The sequence below is a fragment of the Argiope bruennichi genome, chromosome 10 (assembly GCF_947563725.1).
Source record: "Argiope bruennichi chromosome 10, qqArgBrue1.1, whole genome shotgun sequence".
Taxonomy (NCBI): Eukaryota; Metazoa; Arthropoda; class Arachnida; order Araneae; family Araneidae; genus Argiope; species Argiope bruennichi.
Genome location: NC_079160.1, coordinates 78,836,735 through 78,861,212, shown reverse-complemented (window position 1 = coordinate 78,861,212; position 24,478 = coordinate 78,836,735). Strand labels below are relative to the sequence as shown.

At 25.7% G+C, this 24,478-nt stretch overlaps 1 protein-coding gene across 3 annotated transcripts in view; it reads left to right on the top strand.

Annotated features, from left to right (window-relative positions):
• LOC129988848 (zinc finger homeobox protein 3-like) overlaps positions 1–24,478 on the top strand; it is a 415,162-nt gene that overhangs the window by 157,472 nt on the left and 233,212 nt on the right. For 2 of the 3 annotated variants that reach the window (XM_056097122.1, XM_056097126.1), the window contains one exon: positions 5,116–5,181. The gene's annotated coding sequence lies outside the window, so the exon portion shown is untranslated. Of the gene's footprint in view, positions 1–5,115; positions 5,182–20,603; positions 20,840–24,478 lie in introns of those variants that run through there. The other variant, XM_056097125.1, reaches the window with a different exon arrangement.

Here is a 24,478-nt window from a genome sequence, read left to right as displayed (position 1 = left end):
ATTGGAGATTTTATTGAATTAACATATTTCAGGCCTTCCAAGTTCGAAAAAAAAAAAAAAAAAACACAAAAAAACATTATTAGAATTATGTTTGTCTTTCTTTCTGTTTGTCCTCAAGCTAACTCAAAACATTTTAAGCTAAACGAATGAAATTTGATATGCGATCTTTGCACTAAATTTGTAGATCCAACCAGTGGATGTCTGTCTCTCCGGTTGTCCAGTAAAATAAACATAATAACTAAAAAAAAAAAAAATGTAAAAAGCTAGACAGATAAAATTCAATACACAATTTAATGCCTGCTTGAAGTGTAAATTTGTATCAAATTTGGAGTGGGTGTGTCTAGACATTGACCGTGTGTCTGTCTGTTACTGCAATAACTCAAAATGCAATGATTTAAATTAATTAAATTTGATATGTGTTCTTATAACTACAATTGTATTTACATATCAAATTTTGATTTTAAATGGTCAAAAACGAAATGTATGATCGTCTTTTTCTTTCTTTTCTTTTTTTTTTTTACAAATATGTTACAAAATACAGAACTCATATGTGCAGGGCTTCTAAAATAAATATCTGTGCGCTCGTGACTTTCATGGCCTTGAATTTTTACGCGGGTGGAGGTGAAATCACACCTTTATTAGAGAATATCCGAGAAAGTTTGAAGGAGACGACTAATTATGCTTTTTATTATCATCATCATTATTATTATTATTATTATTATATCATTTGTTGGCTCAAGTTTAAAATGTACATTATCACATGAATTATATATATATATATATATATATATATATATATATATATATATATATATATATATATATATATATATATATATATATATATATATATATAATATTTTATAAAGAAAAAAAAGCAGTGTAATTTTAGAATTAATTCTACGTATCAGCATTATGAAAATATTCCAATCTCTTATTCTTATATTCTCAAAAACCAAATGAAATAACTCTTGGAAAATCTATGAAAAGTTCTCTTCATTTTATGGGAGTTTATGCCATATTTTATCCTCTATTTATGGAAGAGATATGGCTTATTCTTCTTTCTTTATAACCAAATATAGATACAATGCACTTGTCCGTCGTAGAGTCTTCGAGTTAAGCTAAGATGTCTGAACAAACATATAAATATAAATAAAAAAAGAGCTCACAATAGCTTGTCTTTATTGTTTACAGTAGTTAAACAAAGCAAAACTGTAAAAATGTGAAATTTCGATAGTTAAAAGATTTGCTACCATAAAATATGATGTTTCAGAAAAAAAATTCCTGCACTGGAAAGGTTAGAACAATTTTTTTCAACCCATTTGTTACAATAAAACTGTTTTTAAATTTCTTTAATCGCTCTTTTACATCACCTTAGAATGACTCATAAATAAGAATAAATATGTCCTGAATTTATACCATGTTTAGTGGTGGATTATATATTTATTATTAGCCGCCTTTGGCGACCAACTGGAATTTATGGTTGTGTTTAATTTCAATTAATTTTCATATGCATAACGATGATTCTCCTAACCAAAGGGGGAGTTTTCCTATTGAAATGTAATCACTTGACTTCATAGTAGTATTAAAAACTTGCATCCGAGTAATCTATATATTTTAATTTGTACATTGCCTTTTAAGGTAATGTTATTTCACTGTCTGATTCCTCGGGTAAATTGCTTAAATAATTCTTCTACATTATCTTTCAAAAATGGAAGAAATTCACACTATTAAATTTTTAATGAAATATTGGAAGCTATTTAAGTTTCACATCAATAATGCATTCTAATGTTAAAAGGGCTTTTGTATTTAAATCATTTGAAAAATGTCCGAATATTCATTTTACTTGCAATTATACCTGAAACTATTATTTTGGTATTTATTATCAATTGATGTATTAAGCAATTGCTGAAAGAATATTCTGTTTTTTAGTATATGGGTCTTCGAAGAACTTCGTATATTTCTCTGAAATTTTGAACGAAAGCCATTCATAAAATGTACGATTCATTCATAGAATGTACGAATGCAAGTGAAAAACGTAAAGAACTATGTGGATAGAATTTAATACGTAGGTTAAGAATCTCAAATATAGATACATATCAAATTTTATACCAAATCCGTCAAATGGATTTTGTCGATCTTTACTTTCTTATCCATTGAAATACAATAACTTATAAATCAATGAAATTTGTTAAAATGAAATGAATCAATGAAATTTTGTGTATTATCTTGTGATTACAATTGTAGTTCCGTTTAAAATTCTGTTGTCAATCTGTCGGCAAAAAGGCGTCCAAAATACATATTCTCGAGATAGATTCAGTAAAAATGCTATTTTTGAGCTAAAAATCTATATTTCATAACTATTGATTACCTTTACATGATATGAGCTGTCTCGTCAAGATTTACAGTTTTATATGAGGGAAGAGGTATTGCACCTTTATTGAAGATTATACGAGAAAGTTCCGGGGTAATCACTTCCACTGGCTACTTCAGCTACTTCATTTTAGTTTATTTTTGTATTTTAATTACCGCTGTGAATCCAGAGCGCACAATACTACCCATTAAAATGATGCCATTATTTCTGTTATCAAACAGACATAATACTTTTCCTTTCGACACAGATGTGTCCCGATTTTAATTACCGCAAGATCCAATTTTTGCAAATGTGTCGCCCTATTGTTTAAATGCAGTGAATCGTTCTAAGTGTTTTTTTGCAAAAGGGAAACGGTTTGGACACAATTACACATCCCATCACAATGATAATGATTACGTCTACTGTTTCCCATGACTCATATTACCTGTAGTGACCTCTTCCATGCATGCTTTTGAAAACGAGAGTTGTATTTTTTTGATTTGGCCTGCTTTGCTGAAAGTGACTGAATGTGTGTGTGTTTTTTATATATATATTTTTATTTTCGTTGAAGATTTCGAGCTTTGAAGATTTCTCAATTATATTAATTTGTGATGACCTGTGACATACACACACAGAAAGTCAAAAAGGAAGTTAATCGGAAGCAATTTAGGATATGAATGAAATGAAGAAGAGAATGAATATTGAGAATAGAATAGAATAGAAGAATATTGAGAATAGATAGAATAGAAGAATATTGAGAATAGAATAGAATAGAAGAACATTGAGAATATAATATAATATATATATAATATAATATATAATGAACTAAAAAACTCATAAATTAAATCTTAAAAATATGAATGAAGTAGAATATAGTTAAATGAAGAAGTTATAGAATAGTAAGTATGAAGAAAAAATGTATGAAGAATAAAAATTAACTCTTAAAAATGCATACATGAAATTCAGAAATTATAGAAATAAAAGATGAAGAAAAAATGTATCAAGAATAAAAATTCACTCTTAAGAATACATACATGAAATGAAGAATATAAAGTGTGAAGAAAAAATACATGAAGAATAAGAATTAAGAATACATACAAGAAACGAAAAAGTTATTGAATATAAAATATGAAGAAAAAAAATGAATGAAGAATAAAAATTAACTCTTAAGAATACATACAAGAAATGATAAAGTTAGTGAATATAAAGCATGAAGGAAAAAATGAATGAAAAATTAAAATTAACTCTTAAGAATATCTACATGAAATGTAGAAGTTATAGTATATAAAGTATGAAGATTAAAAATTAACTCTTAAGAATACATACTTGAAATGTAAAGTTATAGAATATAAAGGATGAAGAAAAAATGTTTGAAGAATAAAAATAAATAAAAAAATTTCATAAATAAAAATTTTCTCTTAGAAATACATGCATGAAATGACGAAATTATAAAATATAAAGTATGAATAAAAAATGAAGAATTAAAATTAACTCTTAAGAATATTCATTGTATATCATTTATTAAATGAACTTTGCTTTCGAACTTCTGCAAAATATTTATTTAAAATAATTAAAGTAGTGACCTTAATATTAATCACTTTACATAATAGCCTATTTATAATATTCAATAATTTGCCTTTTTGCATCATTAATAGAAAAATTTAGGCAAGATATGCATAAAAAAATTACTTGCAGATAATATTTTTAAATAAATTTAATACAAATATCCTTATAAAACACTTTTATTAGCATACTAAAGAGTAAAAATTTTTGTCTTAGTTTTTTGACGTCTTTTAATCTTTAATTTATAATTCATTATTATAAATATTATAGAATTTAAAAAGAATTCCTCAAATTCCTTATAAACTGAATCAAAATTTAACTAAGCTAATTCAATAGTCCATTACTAACTTCAGAAAATACTAAATAATAAATAGCAGAAATATAAGCCTATTGAACACCAGAAAAAAATTACAAAATCACATATTTACAAGCCTTAAACAATCAAAGTTAAATGAAAACAAATAAAATATATAAATTCATTCATAATTCTGTACAAAATAAAATAAAAAAATTGAAAAATTTGTAATTTACAAATGTTAAGATAATGAATGGAAATGAGTATTAATATTTGACATTCTTTATTATCAAGAAGCTCTACAAAATGTTTTGCTTTTATAAATTAAAAAATATACTGTTATAAATAATATATTTTAAAAAAATATATAATGAAAATTAATGATTCGAAAAGTAAAAGATTCAAATCGGGTAAAATCTGAAACAATTAGTATGAAAGAGCACTCATAAATAAAATTTGTCTTCAAATAATTTTTGGAAAGGAACTTTAAAATATTGATTTATATGTAGGTAGCGTATAATGAAACTAGAACTCATTGCTTTGAAAAATCAATGTGTTTTTTTCACAAGTTACAAGCTCTTTACAATATTTAACTGTCACATGGGTTAAAAAGTTTCTTCAAATAGAAAATTTATGCAAATATCAATATCTGTTTTTAAAATGGTATAATTATTAATAATTGGTAAAACACATAATTTTTTAATATAATATGTGACATTTTTTGGTATTTAAGTAATATCTTAAATTTTCAGGTATAATTTATGAACTCTTTTAAAAATATATTAATTTTTCTTAATAGATCTATTTGTTATTAATAATTTTGTTATGGTATTAAATAAATTATGTTATTGCTGAAAAATGCATAAAATGGGTGCTATAAATTATAATTTTCTTTCTTTTTTAGATCTTACTAAATCACGGATATCTACAAACCATATAACAGAATATACGTCAAGAATCATTGAGAAATGTAAGTACACGTTTTTTAGAAAGAAATAATATAAATCTAGTTTCCAATTTTAATTAATGGAAGTATTTGGCGGTGGTAATCAAGAGATGTATAAAAAGTTACTGAAAGAAAAACGATATATGATGAAATAATTTTATTTTAGCCGAATCTTTAAACTGAAATTATTATAGCACTTGAAATCTATTTCCAAAATTACTTTAGAGAGTACACTATCATTCAAAATATTGATTTAGGGAATAAATCCAATAAATAACATTTACCAAAAAAGTAAATCTGACTTAATTTAAGCTGATAATTATTGATTGAATTGATTCCAGCAGTTTATATTGGTACTGATTTCGGCATTTACTATAATAAATATCCTTAAGCTTGTATTGATATCTTAAACCGAAGATCATTGGAATATCAGATTAGAGATCATATATAAATTTTTCAAAACTATTCTGAGATTATCTTGTAGTTTGTAAGATAAAAATTAATCTTGTTAATTGAAAGATAAATACAATTTTTATATTATAATTCAAATATCGACAGAAAAATCAAAGATAAATAGTGCGCTCATGATAAAATGCTTGATTTAAGGAATTTCATAAAAACTTATTTTAAACTAGCTATATCACTTATTATTTAATACAAATTGATGTGAAGTTTTAGATTTTGTTTTAGCTATTATACGATTATTTGAAAGTTTATAATTAGAAAAGTTAAATTGTTATGTGAAAAGCAAAAGTAGCATTTGTAGTTAAGTTCAGATATCATCAGAAATATCAAATTTATACAAAATGTTCATAAATAAACTCGCCCGATTTTATTAAAAATTCCATTGAAATATTGTTATAAAAAGAATGTGTGGATAGAAGTATAGGGTCTTGGATTTGAATTCGATTTTTATTATCGTGCGTGCAAATAGTGAAAGTTTATTTTTCGTGCATGTATATGTATGAGAAAGAGAGAGAAAAAAAGTAATATGACCCTCTTAGAAAGGTACATACAGTACAATAGATACATACAGTACAATAAATTTCTAAAGATTAAGATACTATCATCTAAGAGTGCTAATATTAATAAATGCTTAACTCTTCAATCTGTAAAATTTTTTTTTAAAAATATTCAAATTGTTGAATAAATCTTTTTAAAACCAAGTGATGTTTGTCGGCCGATGAAATATCTATAATTTGCGTCTTGCAAAAAATCGGTTTGATGATGTGACATACATGGAACATAAATCGTTTAAAACGGTCTTTAACTAAAGCTGAAATATTTGACATGAATTTACTTCTTGGATAATAAGTGTTAAAATAAAAGTTTTTCAAATTTTCTTGTTGAATTCTTAATTAAAACTCAGTTCGAAATTTTAAAGTTTTTCCTCGCTAACTTCAGTACATATTATTGCACAAAAACTAATTTTACACATTTTTTTTAAATTAAAAAAATATTCTTTGCTGTAATAGTAATTTTATCTCCAAACAGTTTTTTTTTTCATTTTTTTATTTTAAGATATTTTTTTAAACTATTTTTTATGATATTTTTGTGCAATATGTTTTTTTTTGTATGCACATGATATTGCAATAATTATAAAAAAATTCAAAAACTAATTTAGAGGTAGTAAAATCGAACTTAGAACATTACAATTTTACGATATTTCAGGCTAAATATTCGAACTTCCATTAATGTCATTTTTTTTTCCCATTCCGACATTTTCAGTAACATCTCTTTTCCCGTTGATTAATTTATGAACACCTTGTAATAAAGAAACTTCACTGCAACCGAACACGAAACATGTCTATATCACTTTTTTTTTTTTTCGCTTTCTTTCCGAAACGGTTGATGCGAAATTACTTAACGAATTCGATTCGACTAAAGGCTGTTGGTTTATGACTTCCGTTGATCAGGATGTCCTTCGCTATAAATTTTATCGCGGCTTTGTCCTTCATAATGAATAACGCCGACAGAAATGAGAAATTTCCGAAATAATGTTGTACGGGGACGTTTTTAACGGCATTTACCTTTGCTGTAGGTCCGTCTAATTCAAAATTCAGACCGCTGTTACTTAGTGTCCAAAAACAGTTTGTATCTGATATTAACTGAAATAGATTTAATATGATGAAGTTAAATTCAGATTTTTCATTTGTTTTCTGTTTACAATAAAATTTTTAGCATATTGTTTTGTTTTTATCTCCCTACAACTACTATTTAAAAAAAATCTTTAAAAAATTTTCTGATTTCTCTTTATCTTCTATTAAAAAAATCTCAAAATTTTTTTTACTATTTTAAATACAGTAATCATTCGATAAAGCTTCGCTTACAGCTGCAAGAAAAAAAAATATAAGAATGTAAATTAATTTCGTAAAATCGTCAATATACGGTTTTGTAAAATAATCAGTATACCGTTTTATAAAATCATCAATATACCGTTTTGTAAAATAATCAGTATACCGTTTTGTATAATCATCAGTACACAGTTTTGTAAAAACATCAGTATATCGTTTTGTATAATTGTGAGTATACCGTTTTGTAAAATCATCAGTATACCATTTTGTATAATCATCAATTTAAAGTTTTGTAAAATTATCAGTATACCGTTTTTATAATTATCAGTATACCGTTTTTATAATTATCAGTACACAGTTTTGTAAAATCATCAGTATATCGTTTTGTGTAATTGTCAGTATACCGTTTTGTAAAATCATCAGTATACCTTTTTGCATAATCATCAATACACCGTTTTTATAATTATCAGTATACCGTTGGAAATCTATTGATGCCTATCCTTGATCAAAACTTAAAATAAATCATTATAATGCCATATATTGGATGATATTCGATAGAATGTCAATTAATGCACGGGAAAAAAATTACAAAAATACAAATTAAATTATAAAAATGTAAATTAATCGTGCTTAAATCAATTGTATAAATCAGTGAAATCGTTTTGTCCTTATACTGATGTATTTCATTCATTTAATGTTTTAAAAAATAATTATAACATTTTAAATATTCGATAGCATATTGGTTGAAGTCACAGAGAAAAAATTATAAGAATATAAATTAATTTCCATATATTTAATTACAATATAAAAATAAGCATCAAATAGAAAAGCAAAGGAAAATAGAGAAGTTAGGAAGCAAAATTTAATATTGAGCGTTTCTTTATATACTTAACTAGAAAGAATGAAAAATTAAAAAGGAGTTATTACAATAAAAAGAATAATTTTAATTTCTGTCTATTGTACTAACTTTCTAAAATATAGGAATATATCCAATAATGAAAATTATATTTTGATATGCGTTCTATTATAAAAATTCCAAAATGAGCGTCTGTATATACTTGCTTAAGAGCGGTTATTCTAATACTAAATGTATAATTTAGCATCGCATTTAATTCAATTATTTTGAGGAAGTTGGAAATTTCAATTGATCTAAATTCCATAAGTATGTTTTAAATTATAATAACATGTTATAATGACTATGATATCTCATTAAAGAATTGACTTATACAGTCGTATTTCATACCTAGTTGCGTACTTTATCATATTTTATTTGATGTTACATTGTTTTCGTTTTAAAATTAATTTTCAGTGATCTTTTGAACAATGTACTGTATAAATTTTATTGCATTTTCATTTGCCAGTCCACTTTAGTAACAAAAATATTTCACGAATCCATTTATTAAAAAGATCAGTGATAAAAAATTATGATAAAAAATTAATTGTACAAGGTTTTTTTAAATTTTTAATCAAAAATGTTTGATTTAGATGACCTTTTGAATTGTATTTGGCCATTTTGTATTATAAAAGTTGGCAGCCCTTGTTTAAAAAAATCTTTTGTTGTATTATTGTTTTCTTTTTCTTTTTTTTCTCGCTAACTAATGATTCGAAATGGAAATATTCCCCGTTGACTATAGTTCAATTTTTCCATAAATATTTTATATTAAATATATAATTTTTGCTTAAAAGCTAGTTACTTTATTTAGAAAACTGTTTCATCATACATTTACTGTATTTAGTTGTTAATTGTAAATTTGAAAGATTACCGATTCTTTTATAATTTAATAAAGCAGATTAAATTGTTGAGCTCATATTTTTTCAGTCAATTTAGAATCGCAACATTCTAGTTCTAATAAAAATGATTATACAATTCTTTCAAATCAGTTCAGTTTACTAAAGTTCTGAAAATTAAATAGTTTCAATTTGTTTAGCAGTAAGACTGGAGTTCTAAAGTTTATAAATTCTGTAATGAAAATAAAATTTATGAATATTTAATTTAATTTTTTTATTTTTGTAAATAAGAGCAGTAGATAGTCATATAGATAAGGCATACCATCTGTACATATATTCCCAAAAAATGCATGGAATATTAAAAATCGAAAAACATTGTTATACAATTCGTAAAATTAAAAATCAGTGAAATTTACTATTCAATTTTATAATTAAAAGTTATATTATAACAATATTGGATATAGTTACCTTAATCCATAAATATTTATATTTTAATTTTGGAAATTCTCGATTCTGTTGATATATTGGACCTAAAAAAAAAGAAAATGTCTAAAAATTACAAAAAAAAAAAAAAAAAAAATTCTTATGAATAGAATTGTACGAAAATTTCTTCTTTCAGCTTGGAAGGAACTTTATATATTCTACACAAAATGGAATGATTGCACTATAAATTTGGAACTGTCATAGTTTGTAACATTCTTTTTTTAAATTGATTTCTTGAAATAACTCAAGATCTTGTATTTCAAGCTTAACTTTATGTACATTTTTATTTTCGCTTTACACGATTATTTTATGTATGCTGAAACTCCGTTAGTAATATTCTTTTCATTTTATTTCCTTGTTTTACAATGTTATTCAAAATTATACAGTATATCTGACGCAGCAGCATCAAATATGGGTCTTGTGCCAATAAACCCAGTCAAACTACCACTCTAAGCAAAATGTAATAAAGAAGTAATAACTATGAAAAATAAGAAGTAACAACCACAGCGAAACTTTCAGCTCTCAGTAACCATAGTGGATATAGAAAAATTTTAGTAAAATATTTTTATATACGATTTTTTTTTTTTTTTTTTGGCGTAAATAAGTTTGCATAAATATAAAGAAATGGGAGAAACTGAAAGTTAGCGCTAATGTTAAATTTCTCATTCCTTTTCAAACACTGTACAAAATGTTCTACTTATAATCCATTCAGAATTAGGTAATATGCATAGTGTTACATTGTAGTTTTTGTAACACTTAAAAGCTATAAAATAAAATAACGAATAAGAAGCGAAATTTTTGATAATCATTTGCAGCATAAATTCCTGCTTTTATAATTAATAATAATCATTTTCAGCACAAATTCCTGCTTATATAATTGATAGTAATCGTTTTCATCACAAATTCCTGCTTATATAATTAATAGTAATCGTTTGCTTCACAAATTCCTGCTTATATAAGTAATAACAATCGTTTGCATCGCAAGTTCTTATTTATATAATTAACAATAATAATTTGTAATATAAATTCTTACAAAAAATTTTATGATATACGCAAATATTTCTTTATTTTTACGAATAAATTTATGGAGTGAAACTTGAACATTTTTTAATTTCGAATTCGTCATTAATTCGAAATTTATCTTTAATCCTATCTACAGTGTTGAAATACCATTTATAATTCGATTTATTTGGATTTTTTCGAAGTCAAAATTCAAAGTAGTAAAAAATCTTTCATATTTCTGAATTCTCTTTGTTAGTGTGAGATACGTGTGTTCGTTCCCTTCATTCATTTTAAACGAATACCTTTAAAAGGTACTGATTTCACTCCAGATTTCTACTACTGCGTATTCCATTCAATAAAAAGAAAACGATAAAAGTTTTACATTTTTTTTTTCAAAAAAAGATTTAATACTTAAATTGTAAACTTTACTGCTTATTTCGAAGTTGTGCCCTGGTTTAATAAAAATTACCTACTTACTTATTGAAATTATTACTTTTAAAATTATTTAAATTTTTAATTTTATTTATTATTATTTAACTAAGATTGATTACTGTTCATTTTAAAAATTATTTAATAAAATATTAATATCTTTACTGCCATTTTTGTTGTTTTTCACACGCTGTAATCCTTTCTAGACTCTGTTTTTCTTTATTAAATTTTTAGACCAATCGATTACCCTTTAATAGTCTTGAATTAACAAATTAAATTGCAATATCACTAAACATCTACATCTCAAAGTAATAATCTAAATTAGGCATCCTGTTCCGTATGACACTACTAAAAAAGGAATATTAGCCACACAGAAATATTTTACAAATGACGTAGCCTTTATGATGAAATGTTAGCTCGATTAACCTTAATCTTACACAAAGCAATTTTTAAAAAAAATAATTAAAATTAATTTTAACATTAAACTCTTTATTTAATGCCTTTTTAGTCTAGAAATTTTCGTTTTCCCTCCCTATTTTCATTTAATTAATTTTTTTTTAAGTTCTAATTTTGAGATCTTCGAATGGTTTTTTTTTTTTTTTCGTTTAGTTTATGTTACTTTTGGACTATTTAAACTACAATTTCATCGAAGAACTGTATCTGAATGTAATATTTCAATCATTGATGTCTCATTCTTTATGATACAAAAATTAAAAAAATATTTCACAAACGATTCTTCTTCACATAGAATAGTTAACTCGCTTCACCTTAACCTTACTAGAGAAAATATAAAATAATAACAATAATTCTAAATATTAAAAACGCTTCTACTGGTGTTTTTAATGTCAAAATTGTTTTATTTCTAGCTTTAAACCGAATTCTAACTTTTTAAACCGAATTTGCAATCGATTGCTTTGTGGTTCTGTCAGTTTCTGATTGTACAAATAACAATGCCACTGTAGAACTGCATTTGAAGATAATATTTCAAATTTCGGCATCTCATATGATACTACACAAAAGACTGGATATAAAGCCATTTGAAAGTTTCACAAATGTCTCAAGTCTTTAAGGTTAAGCATCAACTCACCTTCACCTAATAAGAGAAAATTTAAAATAATAACAATAATTCTAAATATTAAAAATGTTTCTGTATTGGCGTTTTTAGTTTCAAAATTGTTCTCTCTTTCTGTAATCATTTTTAGACTGAATTTTTTATCGAATGCTTTTGTGGTTCTGTCAGTTCCTGATTAAACAAATAACAATACCACTGAAGAACAGCATTTGAAGATAATATTTCAAATTTTGGTCTCTAATTCCTTAGGATACAACTCGATTCACCTTAACCTTGCCAGATTCACCTTAATCTTACCAGAGAATATTTAAAGTAATAATTCTAAATATTATAAATGTTTTTTACTGGTGTTTTTAGTTTAAAAATTATCGTTTTCTTCCTCTGAAATCATTTTTGGAACGAATTTGCAATCGATTGCTTTGTGGTCCTGTCAGTTTCTGATTATACAAATAACAATGTCACTGAAGAACTGCATTCGAAGATAATATTTGAAATTTTGGCGTCTTATTCCTTATGATATTGCACAAAAGACTGGTTATAAAGCCACTTAGACAAATGACTCAAGTTTTCATGGTAAAGCGTCAACTCGATTCATCTTCACCTTGCCAGAAAAAATTTAAAACAATAATAATAATTCTAAATATTAAAAGTGTTTTTTTACTGATGTTTCTGGTTAAAAAATTATCGTTTTCTTCCTCTGCAGTCACTTTTAGACTGAATTGGTAATCGAGTGCTTTTGAGGTGCTATCAGTTTCTGATTATGCAAACAACAATGTCACTGAAGAACTGCATTCGAAGATAATATTTCAAATTTTGGCATCTCATATCTTATGATACTACACAAAAGACTGGATATAAAGCCACTTAGAAGCTTCACAAATGACTCAAGTCTTCACGGTAAAGCGTCAACTCGATTCACCTTAACCTTGCTAAAGACACAGCTATCTGGCAGTGAGTTAAAATAAATAATAACCAACCACCATTAATATCATAAACTCTGACGTGAACGCTAGACAAGGTTGTCACAGATTCATCTGAACTAGGTGAGTTACGCTTCCCGTGTTTTTGTTTGCAACTTTTGCGGTTACCTGAAGCATTGAAAAGACCGTGCCCAAAGAATGTGGCCTCCCGTGCATCCAATTTGTTGAATCGCTCAACTACTGGCGATGTGATTTGTACAAATCAGACAGACAGAAGGCAGATAGCGGAAGCTTTATCAAGGTTCTGGTCGTCGTTTTTCAAGGTCGTAACAGATTTCCTAGTGGGGTGGTGGGAAAAAATTCAATGTTGTGTGTCCCTTTAGGTACCTCACTCACAAAAGATCTTTTTTTGGGGATACGGGGGCTCCCGTTTGTGGAGCAGTGGGTCGAGATTTGTTAGCATGGCCCTCTACCCTCAGATGTAGAGGCGATTTTTAGGAAGTGGCGCGTGCCGGTCGTACTTCCGCAAATTTCTGTTGCCTTGGAAATTCGATAGAATTGTACCGGTCTCAGCATTCTACTTTTGCGGATGGATTATTTCACCTTGAAATTTGGATGTAGATTTGTTAAATGTGATTCGGTGCAATTCGAAATAGCTAATTCAGCGGATTTTTGTTTGTGATATTAATTTGTGCATAGTTAATTTGTGCATAATAACTTCCTAATTCCTTTTTTGTCCTGCTGATTCTAAAAGAAATATATTGGTTTATTTTTCGTATTTTAAAGTTGGATTACGTCACCTTGAAATTTGGATATTATATTTGTTAAATGTGAAATACTATTAAAAAATCTAATGCAATAGATTTTTGATTAAATTATGTATATGTGTTTTTATTTAATTTAAAATAATATTAAAAATAACATTCTTTATTGATTCAGAAATTGATACAAATATATTAATTTCCTCTTCTTATCTTGTGGATGAGTTTATTCTCACCTTGAAATCTGAAAGCTAAATTTGTTGAATTTCCGAACCAATTTCTATTTGAAATAGCTAGTGCAGTGGATTTTTGTATTTGTTGTAAAATCTAATTTGATTTGTACTTAAATTTAAACTTTTTTTGTTGTTGTTAATTTCGAGACGCGAAACGGATAGGAAATATGAAAACTTGAAACATATTTAGACTTCAGCTTCTTAATTTGTTAGTTTCTTACTTAGTTTTAATTTAGATATATAACAATTGTTCAGAAGTTATGTGCTTTTATTATTAGTTTTCTATGAACATTTTACAGTTTTTATTGCGTTTGATGTTTTCTTTTATTTTACTTCATTGAAATGGGTCTTAAATATTTAGAATGTTATGATTTTTATAAGCATGATTGTTATGCATGATGCTATTTGTATAAGCATGATCGCGTTTTTCAGTGATATTTTATTTTTGAGACTGAGATTTTTTGCATTTATGCTTTATTAATTCTTCTTTCTGACATCTAGAATTCAGTTCTAATTCTACGACGTAAAATGTTTACAAACGTATTTGTAATTTTAAACTGAGCACTTCGTTTTTCATAACATATTCTTGTTCATATTCTTTTTTCTTTTGAATTTATTCAAATTTGTACATTGCAATGAATATTCAATATTTTTAATATTTTGTATTTAATATTGTAATAGCATCTCTCTTCTTACAGTGCCATTCTAATTTTAATAGGATAAATATATGCTATTAAAAATGTATCCTAACTGTAATTAACTTTTATAATCTGAAAAGAAAATACTGATTATTATTTGCACTATGTTATAGTCTGAAAAGAAAATGCTGATTATTATTTGCACTATGTTTGTGCACCGAATCCAAATTATGATTGAATATATTATTTATATAGTTTTTTAAATTGGAATGTTATTAATTTTAATTGATATCTAATAATTCAAGATGATATGCAAATTTATTAGATAATTCTATTAATTTCTAAAGATTCAGCATAATATATACGTTGTTATTATAATTTTTTCAAATTGTAGAATGTAGAAAAAATAAATAATTTTTTTCTAAATCTATTATAACTAATTATTATATGGTAGTTGCATATATTATTTAGTGTTTGCATTTAAAATGAAGATAATTTTTCAGACTTTATTTTACTGTATTCATTTAGTTAGTTAATTTTTTCTTTAAAATTGTCTTAATGAATATTAATTAAATGTATTTTAAATTGCTTAGTAAAATTAATCGCTGATAATACCGCAATTGATTTCTAAAGTTGTAAAAAATATTAATTTTATTTTGAGCTCGCAGATGTATAGAAAAAAATTTAAAGATACAGCCTAAAACTTGCATATAAAACGCTAATTTTGGTAAATACTTTGTTGTATTAACCAAGAAATTAATTTAAAGTAATAATAAAGTAGATTTTTATCTTTTACAATTTTCAAAATCTTAAAAAGAAAGGAATATTTGGAACGAAGCATCTAAATAGATGTTCCATTTCCTAAGCTTCTTGATCTCATTTCCTAAGCTTGAAAATATCGGTTTAAAAATTGTATATGTAGTAAAAGTTGTACATATGCGCACAAGCTGTCTCCACAAAAAGTTATTTTATAGCAGTTTTATAACTGTAGAAGTAACTTTTAAATATTAGAAAATTCAAGTTCTGTAAAGTATGGCAGAGTGGATTAATTATATACCTAATAAACAGAATAATTTAAGATTTAGGAGAGGTTTCAATTAATTTGAAAAGATTTAAAATTTATATGCTATTATTATATCATTCTAATATAATTATAGTTGTAATTAGTTAAATATTGTTTTACTGTTATAAATTACTTAAATGTTAGGAAAAAGCCGCAATCATACATAATCAGAAAAAGAAAATTTTTTTCCTTTTTCATTTACCTTCATTCATTTCTATATCGGAATTTGTTATATAGTTTATCATCATCTCTTTAGCGAAAACTCTATATTATTTCTTATATCATTTATATTATCTCTAACAAAATTTTACATAGCTAATTATTTCTCAATTTATAAAGCACCATAATGATGATAAAAACTAGTAATAATATCCTTGTACTTCTTTGATTTTTTTTCCTTAAACGACCTTGAGTTCATTTCAGTAAATTAGTCTTAAATTTCATTCACTATGTACAATTTAAATTTTAATTATTTGAAAATTTTCAATGAGTTTTGAAGAGATTTTTTAAAATTATTTATCCTTTCATTAAAAGAAAATCTGGGATTTCAAAAGGATTTTAGCTTTGTAAAACAGAAAAAATACGGTTTTTCTGTTGTTTTTTTTAAATTTAATTTTACATTAAAAATTTATTACATTGTACGAATATAATATGTACTGATTTTTCATTCACTCTGTAACGTTCAGAAATATGCGTTTTCTCAATATTTTTGATATAGTACAGACATCCATTAAATTCTGGGAATTAATCCGCTTAAAATGAAACTTATTCTACTTCCAATTGAAATATGTAAAAGAAATTGAATAGTTATATAAAATATCCATATTGTAGAAATACCTATTTTTACCTATCATTTTTCTGTCAGTTTACACTACAGTCATTTCAAATGTAAGTATTTCTATAGAAAGAAAAATTTCATAATTTCATAAATGTATTATTCATAAAAAATTATCTCGTTTTATATATGAAATTTAATATTTTTTTTAAAAATGGGAGTTTGCAGTAAGAAGAAAATTTATGTTTGAAACTTTGTATATCTCGAATTCTCGCAAAACACAAGAACTCGATTTGAATAACTCGATTAATTAATTGTTTTATAAATGTATTATCCCATTTCTCAAATTTATCAATCAACAGTTTTTAATTATGTGGTTCATTTTCATTTAATTATTACAGAATTATTTTTTTCTCGTGATTAAGGGCGTAAGTAAGATGTGACAAATTAATATTAGCTATGTATTTCATTGAAAAATCAAATATAGGTTTTAAAGTTAATAGCATTTTCATAGTAAAATGTCTTTCAATCGCTGTTTAAAATTATTTACAGTTTAATATAATTTTAAATTTTGATTCGTATAATTAATCCTATGTTTTATATTATTGATTATGAGGTAAACGATTGTTTTTTTGTTCATACATTATTACTTATGAAATGTTAAAGTTTACATCTTTTTATTGCTTCATTGTTTCGTATTTACACGCTAAAAATTCCCTGATAATACATAACATTTCCTTCTCATGGGTCGTTTGTACTTGTATTAAAGCGCTGGATTTTTATTAAATACTAGTTAATTTTGGCTATAGTAGAATTCACTGTTTAAAATGGCTGTGTTTAGTTTCAATTCAATCTCAATTGCCTAATTTGATATTAATGATTAACCCACCAAAGTATTTTTGGGTATTAAACAGTGAAAATATGAAAGCGGTGTTATTTTTATAGTTTTTCATTTTGTCTACTCATTATTTGCAAAAACCATCCTAATGAAGACGTATTCCATGACGTCATTCAACTATTAAAAAACATATGGGTAAGTAATATCAAATTGTCTGTTCGTTCATTTTTTTTTGTGATGAATGCAATTCCTCTTTAAACTGCGCAGATAATTTACATTAAATAATTGACGAAACAATGAAGAAGTCATGATTAAAAGTCGTGTTAATTTAGAAGCATTACACATGTTCTATTTAATTTTTCAAATTAAACTTAATTGCACGTTGTTTTTTGTAGTAATACAGTTTCACTTTCTCATTCTTATGTAAATTACGCTGATAATAAGCAGAAGCTTTCCTCCTTAATTTTCACTACGGAATAAAGTCAAATGATAAAATATTTGTTGAATACAATTTGAATTTCATTACACAAATGAAATCTATTATTGAAAATAAGGCAAAAAAAAGAATTATTTAAATTATTTTAAGTCAGAAAAAAATTGCCTAAAAATTAAATTGGTATCAGTGAAAAATATATATATAATTTTAAGACAGTATAAAAGTTATATTATCTGCAAGTTATTGAAGAGAACATGCACACTCTAAAACATGTTTTTCGCAAATTTTTGTATCTTTAATGTTCGAATGTTTGAATGAACTGTACATTTCGAAGTCAGGCAAGGAACTTAATAAATGTTGGTATTCAATGCTGTAAAAGAATTATGGTTTCAGAAAAGTAAATAGTATCTTGAGAAAAAATTTTGAAACTTTAAAAGAAGCCTTATTTGGTTTTTATTTAAAAAATATATTTATTTTAATTTTTCCCTATACAAAATTTTTTAACTTCTAAGATGTATTGATTTCTCTCTTTGACCTTTTAAGATATTCTCTTTTTGACCTTCTTAGATATATAATTTCAAATGGAACACTTTTTAAAAACAAATATTTTACATATTTTTTATTAAGTATATGAATCATTTTGGGAATCATGATATATTTTGCAGAATTATTTCGTGCATTTTTTGTACATTTTTGTACATTATTTCGTAAATTTTTAATAATCACAATTTATTTCATATGTAAGTTTTTTGAAAATGTCAATAGATTTTGTGTAGCAATTTTTTTATGAATTATAAATTTTTATGCCAATCACATTAAGTATCTGTGAATCATATAAAGTATTTATTACCAGAATATTTACCCAGAATTTTTTTTTAATTCGTAAATTCATTAGTTGAAATTGTTTGGTTCATCTGTGTTCGCTGATTTTAAAATATACGCTAGCATAAATTCAATATAAGTCAACTAGTTTTACAAGATAAACTTTTAACAAATCTTATCTCTTTTTTAGAGTTTTTAAACAAATTAAAATATTTTGTTAAAAACCAAAATAAATTAGTTGTGCTTTTACTAACTTATTTTATTGGCTTGTTTTATTTCAATTATTTTTTTCACATAAGAGATTTTATAATATCTTTTTTTAAAACTATTTTAATGCTACTAAAATTTATTGAAAATTGGAAAAAGCTTCTGCTCTTATTTTGTTATCGGTTTTTTTTTTTTTTTTTTTTTTTTACATGATTATAGAAATTATTGATTGAAATAATATAACTTTTTCTTCCTTCTTCTAGTAATTTACAAAACAAAAAAAAAAATCTTTAAAAGAAAGTGATTTTAAGACTTACGTGAAGAAGATTTATATATATATTTAAAAATTCTGCCATTTTATTCCAATGAGTGTTGTAAAGTGTACGTTTTCAGTGGATTTTTATAGAGATTCAAAATTATGTTCTATCTCTTTATTTCCTTAAGAAATAAAATGCTATAAATTTCAGTTTTATTAAATGCATGTTAAATGTTTATCATTATTTTTTAGTTATCCAATAAGTTATTTCAAAATATTTAATCTATTAATCGTGAGAAATTATATTTAATTTAGGTTTAAATCGCCTGCTAAATTTTTCACGATCAAAAATTAAATCGTTAATTCAATGAAAAATTGCTTATTTCACATGTTTTCTGTCAGGATTAAATAGTATAAATTTCGTGGTTTATTGAATCTCCTAATAATAACTTAACTGATGCGAAAAGTGACATTTTTTTTCTGTGGACTTTATTTTGAAATATTTTAACTAGTTTCCATTTGCAATTCCCTGTATTGAAGTTTATAAAATAATTGAAGTTCCGCTTTAATTACTGAATCAAATGATAATAAAACTTGGATAATTTCTTTCTTTAGAGGATATTTATAATTCAAGTATTTAACTTTGCTTTAAAAAAAGAAAACACCTACCAGCGAAACCAGAACTGGCCTTTTTATTTTGCGGCCCTATTCAATGCACAATCCTCCTTTAATATAATGGTCAATTTAGTTTCATATTTCGGCACATTTCTGATTCAACTAATGTGCTACTGATACATTTTAAGTAGTTTCTTTATTTTAGTATTTTTGTGAAAATATTTATGCTTTTATACATTTTAAATGAGACTGCACGGTAAAAATTTTTATACAGAATCTTTTTTATAGCAAATGTCCATAGCTTATATATATTGTAATAACTAAGTTAACAAACTTAAACGGATAGGAACTTGAAAAAATTATATTTGAAAAAATGTTTATTTTCCCAAATGTTTTATAGAATAAAATGTCTATTTAAAATATATATATATATATATACTTGTTAAAACATGCATATTTAAATTAATAAATAACATTTTAATTAACATTGTTGCCCCCCCCCCCATTCGAGTGACCCAAGGCAGCTGCCTATTCGGAAATCCGCCACTGCGAAATAAACACCATCCCGCGACGAAGAAACCACCACCGAAGATCGCGCGCCAGCCACACCTAACTAAGCCTACATCGTCTCCAACACCCCCGAAAACTTCACACGGTCTCTTCCGACTCCATGCCACTCCTTCGCCGCGCAAGACATCCGATACTTTGCCGTCGAGCGATTTTTTTACGCTCTCAGTGCTCGTGAAGAACAATAGATGGCGGTGCTTATCCATAACAACGCGAAATCTTCCTCCTCTGTCATCTCCCGTCATCTTTCCAGCTCCGTGGATCCAGCAATGCTCCGTGGTGCTCACAGTTGAGATCGAGCCGTCGAGCAGCGAGGTACTGCAAGCACCTCAGCTGCCTAAAAATCGTGTTCTGGTGATTTAACGAAGGAAACTATAAAATATCTGTTGTGTCCTATAAAGGAGGAACATTGGAAATAAGATTTATTTATTTATTTATTTCGCGTTGTTGAATTTTTTTGCTGTTTTTTTTCCCCCGAACGCTGAATTGCACCTGACTTCCCGACGTGGGATATGTGTGTGGATGACAGTGGCTGGATTTCCGGTAGGAAATGTTTACTTATTGTTTACTTGTGGTAGTGTGTATAGTCAGTGGCAAACCTAAGACCGTGCAGGTGTTAAAGATGGAATATAGGATACATCTCGCTGTTGCTGGTGGGATTGAAAATAATCGATTAATTTTTTTATGCATTTGGATGGTTATGTAATCGATGTTAATGAATTCAACTAATCGATATTTTTTTGAATACGCGGAATGCTATACTTAGCGTCAGCAGCAATTGCTTTTGGAGTTAATTATTTTTTTTTTCAATGAACTTTAACATTTTGATACATTTGCATATCAGTTGAAATTTTTTGCTGTTGATTTTCATTTCGATGTGCCATCGAAATAATTTAAATTTTAAAATTGAAACTTAATTTTAATTTTAAAAATGTTTGATGCTTTCAGATTAAATTAAAGTAATTAAAAATGGTCTTTTGAAGTAAAATAGTTAATATTTCATGCATCGCTTTGTTTAGAAATTAATTTTATACATAATAATAATTAAATGGATTTATATAATATTTATCTCACATTTATGAAATTTTTAAAAAATTTTTTTAAAAATTATCAGTTTTTTTAAAATATTTTAACAGCATTTTTAAAAAATAATTTATAATACATTATTAACACTTTAAAAGTTCGTAAAAAAATAATCTGTTCCATCATCTTTCATTGGCCTCTAAAATTCCGCATTTATAATTAATTTTAACTAATTCATTCTGAAATCCTTTTTAGTTTAATTATGCCTATTTTCTAATGCAAGAAACTTAATTTGCTTACTTAATAAAATGTAAAATTCTGAATTATTCACTTTTTGCAAATTAAATTGCAAAATATGTGATAAATCGCGGGTTGAATCCCATCCTATAAAAGAACTTGGACTCTAACGGAGAAAAACAATCTCTTCATTTTTAGATAAAAAAAAATATCGCATCAAATAGTAAATTTCAGAATTTTGATAAAACTGTCATTTTTTGCATCGCTTGCGATTGATTCCAAGTACAATGTTTTGAATAACTCAATGTGAAAAAAATTTACCATCTGCACATTTTAGCTGGCCACTGGTTACACTTGTAGTTAGATATGTAGTTAGAAAGATATCGAACTGCAAGACATATTGCATGTGTACACGGAATATCAAAAAACGTGCGAAATGTATATCGGAAACAAATGTTCTCTGTTAGAAATGGACTAAGAATTGTAAAACCAAATTTGTGAGACACATTCACATTATAAAACGTTCGGAAACTAGCATATGATCTGCAGTCATATCTATGAAGAAAGTTTTCCGAAAGTGGACTTAAGAATACCTCTATGTTTCAAATTGGATTTCGCAATTATGATATACGGAAATATAATAAGGGCGTTGTCTAGCACCCTTTACTTTAATCAATTTTCTCACGAGAAAATGAATCAAAATTCCACTGTGACAGCATCAAAAACTATTGTTTAAATCACAAAATAGGTGAAAAATAACCTGTTAGTACCCATATTCATGCAGATATACTTGTTCCGCTACTACATCTGTGTATATTTAGTATCATCACGTTTTTATATGCTTTGCGTGAAAGTTAATCAAATTGTCATACTCATAACATTAAAAGCTATTATTTTAGATAACAAATTAAATGAAAAAAATAACTATATTTCTTTAATAACCTTATTTCATCGAATATTTTCGAATATATTTGTTTACAGCTTTTACGGCCTTGTGCAAAATTATATCTTATATTTGTTGATTTAAAGGGGAGGAAAACCTGATGCATTGTTGTGAATTTCACTGTTTGTCTATAGAAATCATTTCAGAATTCTCACTCTCTTTTTTTCAAAGCTTTTAAAGAAAAGAAAATGCATCGTCTGCCTTTCAATTCCTAATAAATTTATTTGTTGAAAAAAACAGCATATTTTTTAATGCAAATATCAAACATTATTATTGAAATTTTTAGTTTATCGTCTTAACGAAAAACTTGAAACGGAGGAATAAACTTTTTGAATTTAAATTTGTTGACGATTTCAGGAGAAAGTGATATTTTATATAATTATTCAAACATTTGTAAACAGTTATTCCAGCAAACGATTTCTAACAATTTCAATACAATTTGAATAAATGCATTTGAAATTTGTAAAATATTCATTAAAAAAGGCAAGCCAAAACCTTCGAAATTCAATTGCATATAGAAATGAAAATATGTAAAAGGAATTATATACAGCTCTTAAACTAAAATTCGAGTCGTTTTATACTTAAGCAAATGCTAGTTTCTAAATTATGATCAAATTGAAAATAAAGGAATTATTTCAGAATATTCATATTTATTTTTTTTAAAAATTAATGATTTTTTTATTTACTTATCGATGTTTTTCCCAATTCTGTAATTTCTTTTAAAACAATGCATGGATATTTTAAAATAACTTTAAAGTTAGCATCATTTATTTATTTTTTTATTTAAATCTGTTGAAAAAATTTTGAATTTGTATCGTTACCGTCAACTTATGAATCATGTCAAAACACAAGACTTTGCTACGTCATGAAGTTCTAGATGTTTATAACATCCGAATCATAACCAGTAATTTGCAAAAATGTAAGTTTCATAATTCCTTATTTGAAATTATTTATTGTTTAATATAACCACCGAATCATCTATCGAATAGTTTATGATCAAAAAAAAAATATGAAAATATTATTTTTATAATCAGATAATAAACATTTGTACAAGATTGAAATCTGCTTTACAATATATGGAAGTTTGTTTTCTGCATCATAACATTGAATTATCATAAAGCAATCCATCATATTCTAAAATGCTGTTTATTTAGTAAACATCGATTTGTTAATTCATAATATTTCTCTGGAAACTACGATGACCAGATGTCCGTTCTTTGATGAAGCTTTTAATTGAATGTAATCTCTTTAAAAAAATAATACATTTCCAATCTTCAAGGTATACATTATTTTATTTTTGTAATAAATAATCGTTTGCTAAGTTATCTGTTGTAGGAATGATATTTACCATCAGCTAAGAAGCATTCAGAAATGAATAAATTATCAAAATACATGCATTAAAGCCATTATGTTTACATTTTTTTAAAACTTGTTACTCATTTTGGTGCACGCTGATGGTGATAGAAAAGAGACATTTGTATCTGAAACTTAAAATAAATAAATAAATCATAATATTTCTCTGTAATCAGTAAACATTAAAATAGGAAACTGACTTCATATCTTGTTTCTAAGTTCCTTTTTTAACAAACGTGTTAGTTTTTGACCATAAATGTTTCATAATTCATTTAAGATGAAAATTAAAATTTCTTAAGGGCATTAGAGAATAAATTACTGAGTTTTTCTTAATTTGTCCATATCTCTCTGGCTTTAAACTTACTAGATCAAATGTAAAGGATAATGCGATAAAAAAAATACATTAGGTTCCGCATTCATTGAAATATATTTATTTATTTATTTTCTTTTCACAATGAATTATACAGATACATCATATTTTTATTTAAAGATACTTTTTACGGGATATTAAATTGAAACTTGTTGCATTTGATTGTGCATCAAGTTTTTTCCTAATATCATAGTTTTTGGTTAAGTACAGGCAAGAATAATATTGTTTGTTTATTTTATTTATTCAATAGTTCCGA